Raw genomic sequence first — 12,532 nt, 5'->3', positions numbered from 1 at the left:
ATTAGCCGCGTGCAAGTCACGTGGATGGACCGTTTTATAATCGCAGATATAATAGGGTTCAATTTCGAGATCCGTCGGAGAATTTTTATGCGCGAGCTACAGATATCTTTTCTTCGATAGAATAATCTAGCACGATAAGTCCTTGATAAAGAAAGGAAAATTCCGTTCGTAAAATCTGTTTGTTCCCCGAAAAACAAAATTCCTACTTTCTCCTTCCAATTCCTCCTTCCAGCAAATAATTAAATCTATAAACTCTTTGGCGAGATTTAATAATCTGAATGTATAAGTGGCAATTAAATTAGCGCCGCCTTCAGCCTCGTTAGAAATTCGTAAAGAATCTGCCAGAGATAAACTCGTTACTATTACTTACAATATTAATGAATAAAAGATGCAATTGCTTGTTTTAATAGTTACTAGATTGGTTTATTAGTAATGCACAGGATTCTCTCTCTATAAATGGCACGAATCGATTCGGATTAATTGGACCGATTTATAATTATAATTACGTGTATATTTGTGTATCACCTAAATTTAATTTAATGTAAATTTTAAAACTTTAATAAACATTGACATAATTATAATAATAATAATAGGTATATTATATGTGTATACATATACATATAATATACATATATCTTCATCTTATTATTATTATATTATTATCGAAATGTAATTTACATTTTATTTATAATTAACTATTATAATACCTACATATTAATTACTATCTAAACCTTGTTTTTCTTTTGCCATGATAATTATAATTTGACGTTGATTAAACAGTAAATAGAAAAGGTAGTAAAGATAGTTAATAAAAAAATGTGAGGAAATCATATTTCATAGTACACACAACCGTATTGAGAAAAGAAGAGAACGATGACGTATCGCGATACAATGTTACACTCATATTTTATAATACGAGGAAACCATATATCCAAAATCTTTACAATCTGCTGCCGATTTTGTTAAAAAAGATGCAACGGAAAGAAAAAGTAAAACGAATTTGTGTATGTATCGTTTGAATAGGACTGACAATCTGTCATCGATAAATCTTATCAGGTTTGTAAAAGAATGTTCACTTGTAACCTATGACGTTATGAATACGATATAGAAAGCACATATGCTCTCACATATGCTAAATGAGGCTATCTGTTATCAATAATGTCCCAGATAAATCTTTCGATATGTAAACATTTTTCTATCATTTATGAAAATATACTATAATATATTTAAAATTCTCTCTTGTGTATTATTTAAATATTATTAATAAATATCGTCGAAATTTCCTTAAATAATTAATTCTGTTTATATATTTCTTATTTCCCTTTCATCAAATTTATCGAAATATTTTAAAAAGAAATATGCTTCATATTATAAGTCTAATTTCCAATAGAACATCTTTTATTTAAACGTATCCATGGTTTGAGAAATTATTTGAAAATCGCTTGCAGGTATTTGAGATTATCTGAAATTACTTAGAAATTAAACGATAAAATTCGATTCGATGTTGCATCTGATATCAGGAATTCCGGCGTACAAACGTCCCTAGATAACATCATATTTACGTACTCTTGTCTATATGTATTCCCATTTAAAATTACAGCCGAGCCATTGCATCGGAAGAAATCCACGTTACAATCTTCCCGTCCTAAACTGCAATTTAAATGCGCATTCTCAGTTTACCATGCAGCTCCCGTGAAAATTCCACACAAAAATTCTAGATTCTACAGCAAAGAGTGCAAAAGCGAAACGGAATATATTATGTGAACGTACCGTCCATATCGAGCCATGTTTGACCTATAAAAATATTTGAAAAACTATACTTATAAAGATAACTAACATTTTTCAGGAAAACTTTACGATTGTCGCAGTGGTAAAATATTTATACACTATATAACCCAGCTAAAGACCTGTCAGATACGCCAATCAAAAAAATGACAGCTATCTTTTTTTTTTAATTTAAACTTAATATAGAGACAACTAACATTTTGGAGGAAAACTTTAAAATTGTCGCAGTAATAAAATATTTATACACTATATATAACCCAGCTAAAGACCTGTCAAATACACCAATCAAAAAAATGACAGCTATCTTTTTTTTTAAAGTTTTTTTATCCTTAAGATTCTTCTCGATTATTGTTATCGCGCAAATGGAATTTCGACAATCGATGGAAAAGCGCTAAAGAGATATCCGCCTGATTGTTGTCTCTCTTTCTTCTGGAAAGAGAGACACGCTGCGTCTTTGCATTCTTCGCTACGGAACCGCCACGTTCGGAGAAAAGAGAGGACGACGAAGGAGGTGGCGCAGGTAAACCAGTTTCTCCGAGCCCCGGCGGGACCCTCGGCTCGGGTCGAGGTCCCTCGAGATGCCCTTCGTTCGAGAATTCCCAGGCCAAGATTCAGTCCGGTGTACCTTGCCCTACACCGCGTCTAACGGTCTGTCTATTGTCCGCTCCGGGGGTTTGAGGCCCGAAGGCCCCGAATCGCGATCTGGGCGCCCCAAGACCGCGCGCACCCTCTTTCCTCCCTCTTTTTTCTATGGTAGCTCACTCGCACCATTCACGACACAAATATTAAAGTCGCTTCGGAGAGGTGCCGTTACCAGATGAAATTGATATATTTTGTAATATAGTTGCGTTAATTTTTAAATCTTCATTTTTTGGAATTGTTGACAAAGTATATAAATTGAAGAAAATTATACAAGACTGATCGCATCGAAATTAATATATCGAGCGATTAAATTTTTGCAAAATATATTGATAAAATAGTAAAATAAAAGTACGATCAGATTTCTTTTCTTGGCATTTTCAATATGATACATATCTCGCTACAAGTTATTCTTTATCATCGTAGACAAAATTCGTAAGATCACTGTTGCACATGATCTCACGATCGTAAAAGGTCGCGTGATCGCGGAAAATCGAAGTAATGGATTTCTTTGTCAAGCTCGATCTCTGCGGCAGATTCGTGATTTTACTTTTCCTGAGGGGATGGATCCCTGCGGTCATAAAAAGAGACTGTCTACAAATGTACCGGTCCCCTCCGGGCAAATTTACGAGCAAGTTGCGCAAGTCGAGTGTGACAGTGCGAATGAAAGGATCTCAATTTATTTATTTAACGAATGCCGATACACGTCGGTTAGAAAGTGCGATTACAAAATATTCCCGGCGTAGAGGGTAGATTTTCGGGAAAGTTTCTCCTTCGAATCGCGGCTATCAAAAGATGCATTCGTCCGTTCCGAGGCTGGAACGGAATGCAGTCGACGGAATGCAACGTTGCACGGCCGCTACGGGCAGCGAGACGTATCACGAGGGATATAATGGTTGTGCCCCGACCAGGAAAGAAGGCGGATGGAAACGACGAGAGAAGGCGAAACGCGAGAAGCCGGGAAGGTGTAGAGAACGAGAGGTGCAGCGTGAGATGAAAGGGAAATGAAGGGTATAAAATGCAGATACGCTGATACAAGGAATTCAACGAGAATTCTACATGAGATCGTAACGGGTGAAAATGAAGAGGAAAACTTATGAAAGAGGAATTGTAAAGTGATAGGAGAAATCCGAGAGAAAGAGGAAGAGAATATACGTGAGAGAAGCTAGAGCTTGGAAAAAAAACAAACAATAAATTAAAAGTCCAAAGAAAAAAAGTGAAAAAATACATCGGACAGTTTTCGCGCAGCAGAAACAGAAGATGCTTATCCAATTTAAAACTTATCGAGAGATAGGATAAAATGAAGTATATACGAAGAAAAAGAGCAGAAACTCGACGCAGAACGACAACATGGACAAGACGTAGCGGACGGTAATTAAAAGCGGAAGAAGCGCAATCTCGTAGAAAGAGTCGCGGCTACAGGAAGGAGAGAAGAAAGGCAAAAAGAGGCAAGAGAAAAGGAAAGGCGATTGCATGATCCGAAAGGGACACAGACCGGGACCGCCTTCTCCGTTCCAGCGGAAAGGACGAAAGGGATAAGTGGGAGCGCAAACGCGGGATAAGAAAAGGTCGACGTATGGCGGTGAGAAGGTGAAGGAGAGAAAGAGGCACGGCGGGGAAGAAAGAGGAAGAAAAAGGGAAGAGGACGGCTCGTTGGTTCTCCCGTGTCTCTGCGTGACTTCCATGAAGAGGGACCTTCTCGTCCTCGCAAGATCCTCCGTTCCGCTCGACACGACCCTGACGAGGGAGCAAAAGAGAGAGAGAGGTCTGCCACGGCATTACGATCTAACTTGGTATTATTATACACCTTATATGGCAATACGCCATATATCACGACGCGAGTCGCTCAATCTTGCCGGACTAGGGTTCCAGCCAGGATTCGTCGACGTTCGTTTCCAGTACGCGTGTCTTTCGATGAATGCATTAATTGAAGATGGATCTGAAGGTACCATTTCATGCGCAGCATGCTGCCGCAGCAGTTTGTTGCTATTGGTGAAGTTCAATTGAACGAACAGCAAAGGCAGCGAAGCAGAAGAACGCAACTAGTTGATTCTAAATAATTGATTTTTTTTTTTCAGAATGAAATAGAATAGTATAAAAATGTAAAAACAAAAATTGTACTTTCAACTTTGAAATAATAAGAGAAGAAAGAAATGTGCTCTAATAAATTTTGATTATGTGACTCGATTCGCTGCTGCAGCAATGCGTATGAAAAGGAATGCATCTTGAGGACGTTCGCATCTCGCAAGAGTGGAGGTATTTCTGTGTCACCCGGTATTAACCCGCTTGCTTTACTAAAACTCTCCGAGAATTATTGAATTCAATTATAATTTTAAACGACAAATGTAATATTAAATATATAACATATCGCTTCATTTGTATGTGTTTTATATGTAAAAAAAATATGAGTAAAAATGCAAGTGCTTAATTATTGAATTCAATTATAATTTTAAACGACAAATGTAATATTAAATATATAACATATCGCTTCATTTGTATGTGTTTTATATGTAAAAAAAATATGAGTAAAAATGCAAGTGCTTTTTCGTATGTGCAATCACTACTGCAGTATTTTTGAAATTTTATCATAAATTACATAAATGTATTTTTTATATAATTAAAATAAATAGTTAATTAGAAGTACATAGATGGCTTACAATTAGTGTGTTATAAATTTGTTAATATTTGCATTATCTTTACTGTTTTGCAAAAAAAAAAAATGAGAAGATATAAAATTGTATCGATTTGATATAAAATCACTTCTCTTTAAAAACGTGTATTAAAACTCAATTTTAAATATTTCATATTCACTGTAATATTCATTATACAGATTAATATTTATTAATGTTTATTATTATTCACTGTTCCAAATCTGCCAGCATTACTCTTTAATTGTAACGAATTTAATTTATATTGCCGTTATATGGGATAAAATTGCAATAAAAGATAATTTACAGCAAAATTCATATAGAATATGACTACAAAGTTATTATTTTAGCAAAAAGCACAATCACTTGTTATAAATTTTCATGATGGGAAACGACGATTAATATTTTGATAATCCTGATATCAAATCAGTTCATGAATGCGTTTTGCTTATTCATAAACCTTCATTGTTTGTTTATTTTTTTCGTGCATTATTTTCTTATTGAAATAATAGTAAAAGTAACTAACGAAGAATGCGACGCGATCTTAACGTTCAATCGCGTAGCTACACAGAAGGCCGTCTTGGCCGAGGTCAAAACCAGTTTGGTCATCTTCCGAAAGAAAAGCAACAGCGTGTCAGGGCAAGGCTTTTCCATAACCAGTTTCACTTGGCCTAGATATCCATGCCAATATATGTCGTTCCCGATCTAAACGCGCGAGCCTTTTAAGGAGAATTTATCTTCACGCATACAAATTAGTTTATTGCATGCATTTTCCACTTAGACATCGATGCAAATATCTCAACGATAACGTTAGTAGCTGAGAATCGAGCGCAGACAGACAGATTGCGATGATCAAACTTTTTAATATTTTTCCGAGTTTCAACAAACAATTTATAATACATGAAATAGTCCAACTATTTAATGGCAATATTATATTTGATTGTTGTTAATGTTCAACTAGCAAGGAAATTTCAAGTAAAAGTAAACTTTATTGCAAATAAAATATTGCAAATTTTGCTTTCTTCCTTCTCATATCATTGATTTTTGTTATTTTACGTAATCAGGTTTAAAGTATATTTTCAGAATTGAAATATGCAAAAAATTTCATATTTGAACTTAAATTTCACGCGTGTATAAATTTCGAATTATGATCGCCGAAAAATCTCGGGCATTGCATAATATAGGTATTATTTAATTTTACTTTACTTTATTTTGAAACACACGATTCAATTTTTATTCTTCAGATTCCAAAAATTTAAGATTCAAACAACGAAATTCGAACTATGCAATTAGTTAATTGCTCGAAAATTTCGCGTTTCGATATATATTGAAATGAATAATATAATTACAAATATGCGCTTTGTATATACCGATAAAATTATATCTCTCATTTTTCATCATCATTTACGTCAAACGGAGATATGTTACATTTATATAGAATACGTTACGTTTGATTTTGTCATTTATATATCTACCTTCACTTTCGCCCTCGCAATTCGTCAATCTGTCACTGGGAAACAAATGTCCCGTTAATTTTCCACGGATCAAAGTAAAATAGCGCGGACAATTTATTAATATATCCCGCCTGTCAATTCTGTATAAATTGTCCCCGGATGAAAAATTGCGCGGACTTCATTGCGATTCCCTTCTCGCGCCTCTGTGTCTTTCATCAGTGTCTCAAAGGGTTGAAAACGAGGTGTCGTGGCGTGACCTCGTTCGCGCAACCACCGGTTGCTTGTCGGAAGTCACTTGCGCGCGAGATAGAGGAGATCATTTTCTCTCACGTCTTACACAGGAAGAATTCTCACAGCGTCTAACTAGAATATCCGAGCGATTCGCTGCGCGATAATATAAAATATTCGCCGGCACGCTCGCGATCACTTTCACGATCGGGTCGACCGATCGGAGCTACGTTTCGGTCGTTTCTCGCCGGCGCGAGAGATTTCCGGCAGCTAAGAATTTTACGTATACGAAACGACATCCGGTGTCTTACGTGGCGCGCGCCGCTTCCGGCTTGAGGAGGATCGTTAAACCGGAACGCGGGACGGAAGGAAATTGCGCGTCGACAGGATGCAACCTGATGCACGGCGTGCTAAAATATCCGATACGCGGGATAAAGGGCCTTGAAAGGGGAAGATACTTCGCGATCGGATACCGGTTTTACGGGAAACTATTAGCTGTGCAAATCGCACGACGACACACGCGCGCCGTCATTAATTACGCGCGTATATGCGCAACCCCGTTATTCATTAGCGTAACAGCACCATATAATGATTCACAGAGGCAAATCTTTTTCTCCTTCCGATCGAACTTCGATAATGTCATAATTAATGCTCGCTCCTATTTCAAACTTGCTTCTTTTACCTTTTATTTTATATCCTATACGCTATTAAATACTAGAGTGTTTAATTAAATTATTCCGCTATAATTATTCTTACCTTTCTCTAATTAAATTTAAATTTAATTTTGAAGACGATATCATCTACATTTATTTAACTTATTATTACATAGCTATATATCAAGTGGTTATGACATATACATTTTTCAGTAAAATTGACAAAAATTGTTTTTAAATGGGAAGCGTTTAAAACGAGATTAGATCGAAACGACATGAACCTCACGTCTATCTTCGTAGATCAGTTTGTTCACGTTATTTTTACGACAGCGTAGCGTAAATTAAATTTTATCTCTTCTCGGAAACCGATAGAGCACTCGCATTACTTGCACGATCGATCAATGTTAAAGCGCGAATTACGTAAAGAAAGTTAAGTCCACTGTAATTAAATGAAATATCAACTTATTGAACTAGGACGAGAAATCCCCTTATTTCTGTTGCAGGCCGAACTTTTGCAATCTGTCGGACATTATATAACTCTTAGTACAGAATTGATTATTTTGTTTCCTTTCTCTCTCTCTCTCTCTCTCTCTCTCTCTCTCTTTTATAATTCCTATTACGTTATAAATAAAATTTTTAAAAATTTAAATGTAACATTTTTTTAGTAAAAATCCTTTTATATATAAAAAGCAAAATTTCACATTTAAGAAACACCGAAAAACCATTTCCGTGCGTCTTTCCGTTTCCAGCACCAATCTCTTTACTCCATCCACGCCGTACCTTTCACCGCGAGAATGCCAATTCGGATTACGATACGCGGTCATATTTATGACATCACGAGGCCGAGGCGGGAATAAACGAAAGTTGCAGGATTACTCTCACTCTCGTCACCCAAATGGGGACTCGTTCCTTATATGTGTAACAACAACAACATCGAGAGAGCGCGGGAGAAAATGCATCTTAAACTTTCTTTCATTTTATTATTGCAACTCCGCGTTCTCCTTCCGTAAATGCGAAATATCTGTATGTGCAATATTTCTTAAAAATGATTATTTTTATCGGGTATTGTTATTTTATTGCAGCGTTCGATCGCGCAATCTCATATATTTTCCACTATCTTGCTATTTTGTACCAAATGCAACTTATTATATTATGAGACAAAAAACTTCTGTTTATGATTGCACACTGAAAACAAAGATTTGTTAATTTAACTAAACCTTTCTAAACTAAATTTACTATTTTGTTAATTGAATATATATTAGTATTTGAGTCAAATATACATTTTGTTAAATTAAATATATTTAATTTAATTTTTTATGTTTAATTAACAAAATAATATTTAATTGAAAGGTTTAGTTAAGTTAAAAAATTGTTTTCAGTGCACACAATATCCTTTCATTGATTAAACCTAACAATTGCACAAAGAACAATATTACAAAAATATTTCATTACATAATTGTATCGATTATATATTTTTTCCGTTGAAGTGTATCTGCTTATAATTATTTACATTTTTCATGCACGTTAATTTTTTGTGCAATATAATTTTATTTATCTTTATTTCATGTAAATCTACTGTGTAAATCCTTCCAAAACGTAACTTTTAATTTTTTTAATGTGGTATTTAATTAAAAAGTACATTTTTGAAATAATTAAATAATAACTTAATTGATATATATATAGGTATATATTGCAGTGTGTCCCCATACGCGCACACGATTACATATTCTCGATTCGGCTATGCTTGAATGAATTTGATCTCGTTACTTAGATTACGGTTGGTTAGAGGAAAGGGGAATCGCTAAGCAGAGTTAATTAAGCGAGGGGTTGTTAGTAATATTGACTCTTCGTGTTTGTCGGGATTAAACGCGAAATGAAAGGAAAAAGAGACAAAACGCTTTAGATAAGTTTTGCAAAAAAAGAGTACGCATCAGTGAGAGTACGCTGTAAAAAATTAACGTAAAGCCAAGCTTTTGCTTATACTGAAAACAGGTCAGGTCAGGTCAAATTAAATGCCCGACTCGGCCGCCAAGCTTTTAAAATAAAATCGTACAGAACACGTTCATATGTGCAGAATTCTTTTTAATTTTTTGAAAACTTGTCAGAGAGAAGAATATATTTTCAATCTGCTTGCACATCTTGAAATTGCTGAAATTTTCATTTTGTTCCTCTATTTATTTTTTAGATTAGATTTTTGTAGTGCGAGATAAAGATTTTATTATATTTTTACTGTAAATTATATAATAAAATGGACATTCAGAATTTTCCGATCTTAATTGTAATAACAAACGTTTAACAATTTAATATGGATTTGGGGCATTCAAGCAGCAACACGCAAATCAAAGACAGAGAGCATATTGCAGTGTGCATTAATATTTGATGGTTTGTAATTGCTAAGCGCGCGTTTCGCAGCACTTACGAAATTCCGGAGTGCATAATGCATTAGATTACTATGTACATTGTACGATTCTGGTACGCAATTTTATTGATCTATGCCGATCTGAGGCGTAAAAAAGATTGTCGAAACATTCCAAATCCACGCGCACACGCACGTGAGCGGAAAAAGACAGCAAAATATCTTTCTGCCTGTTATCGATTACAATTTGTCGCCAATGCACTTACTTCGTATATCTGTAAATGCGTAATATTCAAATCGTGGAAGAAGAAATCCAGAGATGCGTTGAATCAATGACGCTGGCAACGTGACTTCGTTGTATAAACTCTTGAAAAAAATACATAACAATAAATTACATTGTCAACTGAAATAGCGTATTGATTTAAAAGTATTTCTGGAATTTGTTCGCAAAATTCTTTATTTTCTCCAACGAGATCATATATAAATAAAAAGAAAGTTTTATATTTATATACTGCTACGTTTTACACAATATATGTACATATATTGATGTGTAATGTGTATATATTATTTATACGCAGTTATACACAATAAATTTTTATTATATGGAAAATATTTAAAATGTTTTGTTATTATGTAACTTTATTTACTCGGAAATTTTCTTTTTGCTTAAATAATTAAAAAAAGATAAAAATATTTACAAGACTTATTAAAAACATTAAAAACTTACTAAAAACAAATATATTTAACTACAAAAAACATTCTTTTCTATATATAATTATTTTAATAAATTTTACTTTAATACACAATAAATCTCAATTTTTCAGTCTCAATAAATTATATAAACATATAACATTTTAAATGTTTTTTGAATAAATTATATAAAAATAATATAAAAATAATATTCTAGGCAAAATAAAACAAAATTCAATCCTGAATTTCCATCAATATACAATATAACTTTTTCAAAATCTCATTAACCTAACACAAAAATAATATTTTAAGTATATCAAATAATTAATTTTGCTTACAATTATTTAATAGATACATATTCAAATGGTAATAAGGATTAAATAGAAAGAATCTATAGGAAATCTATAAAATACTGTTGTTCATGCAGCCCAATTTTAGGAATGTAGGAGAGAAGAGATGTAAAATGGGGGAGGTGGGGGTGGGAATCTATTCTAGCGCGCAGCTTAAAGAAGCGCGCGAATTCTCGCGGACGTGTGCTCGGAAATCGAGTGCCTGCGAGCTACAAGTTTCGCAAAACATTACAAGTTCGAGAAGTATTATCCTTCTCGGATCAAAGAGAATATTATTGCGCAAGAGAAATGGTACGCTCCGCTTGATTCTTTAAATGGACTCGTCCGCTTTAACGTGCGAGCAATCCAACTCTCTACAGTCGTAAGATTCCACAATTTATCATTCCCCTTTCTTTCGAGACATTACGAAATAAAGACATGCCAAATGAACACTTCATCAAGATAAGGATATTGTCATAACTTTAGGTTTACCTCGCGGAAAAAATCGTTTCCTCTCTCCGAAATTAATCGACCATATTCAGGCGCGATCACCTACGCAATACCGCTCTGCCGTCCCCGCCGCCGGCGCTCGGGTCGGCGAGCCGAGCGCGGCCGAGGTTGGCCGAGCGCGGCCGAAGTCGACGAGAAGACGCGCGCGAGCGGCGTCGGGTGTGTACGGAGCGCGCGCCGGCAGGAGAGAGAACGATCGTTGTTCGAAAAGTCAAATTTCTCTCGCGTACGTCGCGAATTGTCGTGCCCGGGGAAACGCGGGTGTGCTCGTATTTGTGTGGAATTCGCACGCGTGCGTCATCAACGACGTCGCGCTGTCACGGACGCACGGAATTATTCGGAATCGTCCGACACGTGCCGGCTGTCGCGGACGCGAACCGGCGAAAACCTAACCTTCAAAGGTTACAACGACGGAAAGGGACGCCTCTTCGACGAGCACGAGGTGAGGATTATTTTGATGCACACGATGCAGCTTTCGGTTTTGAGAGACACGACCTCTCGACAGATTTTGTTTGTAAGCCTAGCGTGACGACTAACCGGGTTTACAGTGTTCTTTTTTGTGTGTCCTATGTCGCGCATTCAATGTCGCGTCTGTACACGTTATTTACATGTTGCGCGCGGTTTTTTCGGGATCCTCTTTCTTTTACATCCGCAGTTTATTTTCCCCGAGATGACATCGAATATACAAAAGAGTGAAAATATTTAGATTTTCTCGCAACATTTTTTTCATCCGATTCTTAGAGTCGTGAAATTTTCATGTGAATCATTAAAATTGAATTTTTATGCAAACATTTTAACACGTGTTCATGAACGTCATTTGCCTCCCCTTGGAATCAGTAAAAATATTAAGCATTTGCTCACCTCGTGATTAAACACTGGAATTTATTTGCAATCTTATTTAATATTAAAATAACAAAATAATACAAAAATTAAGAAAGAATAATAAGAAACAAAATTTTAATCATGTTCTTCCCTGGAAAAAATCCTGCGGATGCTCATGCACGTGTTAATGTATTGTGAAAAAAAAAATACTGTTTACACAAAGATTTTAGGATGCAATATGCATGTGTACTTGACGCATCAGAGTACTTATTTTTTTCTTTATTCATAGGTGCATAGTGTCGCAGTTCCCATCCGGTGAAGCAGCCCAGGATTCGGAGGCAGCAGTGCTAAAAATTTCCAGCGACAGTCGCGCTGGTGAGTACATATAAATCTATACAAATTTATACAAAAGCGAGAG

At 35.4% G+C, this 12,532-nt stretch overlaps 1 protein-coding gene across 1 annotated transcript in view; it reads left to right on the top strand.

The window, feature by feature from the left end:
• Positions 1–11,441: 11,441 nt before the first annotated feature.
• brat (tripartite motif-containing protein brain tumor) overlaps positions 11,442–12,532 on the top strand; it is a 68,533-nt gene continuing 67,442 nt past the window's right edge. Inside the window, 2 exon segments of the mRNA XM_029309829.2 lie at positions 11,442–11,734; positions 12,404–12,489. The gene's annotated coding sequence lies outside the window, so the exon portion shown is untranslated.

The sequence above is a fragment of the Nylanderia fulva genome, unplaced genomic scaffold (assembly GCF_048542155.1).
Source record: "Nylanderia fulva isolate GAGA-0341 unplaced genomic scaffold, ASM4854215v1 Scaffold8, whole genome shotgun sequence".
NCBI classification, from domain to species: domain Eukaryota; kingdom Metazoa; phylum Arthropoda; class Insecta; order Hymenoptera; family Formicidae; genus Nylanderia; species Nylanderia fulva.
This window is presented reverse-complemented; position numbering and strand designations above follow the sequence as displayed.